The 687-nt window shown below is 29.8% G+C and overlaps 1 protein-coding gene across 2 annotated transcripts in view; it reads right to left on the reverse strand.

Moving 5' to 3' along the window:
• LOC107655672 (F-box/WD repeat-containing protein 11-like) overlaps positions 1–687 on the reverse strand; it is a 44019-nt gene that overhangs the window by 29127 nt on the left and 14205 nt on the right. The window lies entirely within an intron of this gene.

A 687-nucleotide genomic window follows, 5' to 3' on the forward strand; every position in this document is an offset into this window, starting at 1 on the left:
ATATAATTTATTGGAAATAAACATTAACTGAAATAAAAAAATAAAACGTTCAACTAGTTGCCAAGGAATAATTTCTCATTTTCATTTAGTTTAATTTGAAATAGTTAATAAAAAACAAAATTGTTAAAACTTAAAACTAAAACTAAAAAGAAAACAGAAAATATAAAAGATAACACCTAATTCAAAATATTAACAAAAACTATTGATAGAAGCAATGATAGTAAAATAACACTGCTACTTGGTCAACTAGTAAAACTAACAGTGTAAGCAGTAATTTATCTAAAAGTAAATAATAAATAATTTTAATTAAATGCATTGCATACCTGTTGGTGCCACAAACAAACATGTTGTTGTCTCTCTGCTCCCACTCGCTGTAGTGGAGCGGTGATGTAACATTATTCTTGGAAACAGTTTCAGCATTTCAGAAATAAAAGTCTATTTTTAAAATGCACACACATTACAGTGATGCACAACAGTTACCGTACTTTGCTTTTGAACTGATCTCTTTTTATAAACTCGGAGGACAATTAAATTACCACATGACCTTGGTGTTTGTCAACAGCAGGTAATTCAGCTGGGAATTTTTATGTGGTGGGAGAAAAACTATTTCTGGATATTCGGGATTCGGACGGAAATAAAATCACTGACTAGCCCCTCTAAATGTAAATATGTCTCTTTTTAACACAC

Source organism: Sinocyclocheilus anshuiensis, unplaced genomic scaffold (genome assembly GCF_001515605.1).
Source record: "Sinocyclocheilus anshuiensis isolate Anshui unplaced genomic scaffold, SAMN03320099.WGS_v1.1 scaffold1008, whole genome shotgun sequence".
In the NCBI taxonomy this organism is placed as follows: Eukaryota; Metazoa; Chordata; class Actinopteri; order Cypriniformes; family Cyprinidae; genus Sinocyclocheilus; species Sinocyclocheilus anshuiensis.